The following is a 704-nucleotide window of genomic DNA, read 5'->3' as shown; positions in this document are numbered from 1 at the left end:
AAATAGCCGTTGAGGCGTAATGAGATGGATTTTCAGGGTGGGAGGGGATGAGAGGAGCGTAACGGCTAGTTCGGGGAAGGGGGGCGGGTCTGGGTTTAATACGGCCGGCGTGGAAGGGCGTTTAACGGTAGGCACGCAAGGCGGAGGAGGAGGTGGGTTTGTTTCCACTGGGAGGTGGGCCCACAGAGGTTTTTGTCTCTGTATGTTACGATGATCGCCGATGGATGAATCGTGAATGGATGATGGCGGTGTCGAGGGAGAAACAAGGCCGGCAGATCAACATCATTCCACCACTCCACATTATCTCTCGTGTGGATAAGTTCCCAATGATTCAGCTCTTCAAACTTTCCTTTTGGAAGAATTCAACCCTGAAACTTAGAGCATTTCCACCAGCAGTCTTAAAATAGGGTTGCCCAACTTCGACCCAAAAACGAGCTCCAACAACATCCTGAAACATATACACTTGTGGTCTCATTTTAGAGGTGCCTAAAATATCTGGGCCGAATGACGCATACTTGGATCACGAAGCCGGCTGCCCAAACGCAAAAACGGGTGCGACTTGTGTGCCGCGCGCAGTGAAACCTCCAGAGAATACCCTCATGCGCGCGTGAAACCCTAGACACCACTCACCCACGCGTCTTGATCCACCACCACCCCCCCTCCCCCGCGCGCCGCCGCCTCTCTCAGCCTCTCTTCACGCCGCC

The 704-nt window shown here is 53.8% G+C and overlaps 1 protein-coding gene across 1 annotated transcript in view; it reads right to left on the bottom strand.

Annotated features, from left to right (window-relative positions):
* LOC119299481 (protein ENDOSPERM DEFECTIVE 1-like) overlaps positions 1-704 on the bottom strand; it is an 11,811-nt gene that overhangs the window by 3,571 nt on the left and 7,536 nt on the right. The window lies entirely within an intron of this gene.

The sequence above is a fragment of the Triticum dicoccoides genome, chromosome 5A, assembly GCF_002162155.2.
Source record: "Triticum dicoccoides isolate Atlit2015 ecotype Zavitan chromosome 5A, WEW_v2.0, whole genome shotgun sequence".
NCBI classification, from domain to species: Eukaryota; Viridiplantae; Streptophyta; class Magnoliopsida; order Poales; family Poaceae; genus Triticum; species Triticum dicoccoides.
Note: the sequence above shows the minus strand (reverse complement) of the source record. Positions and strands in the feature narration are given on the sequence as shown.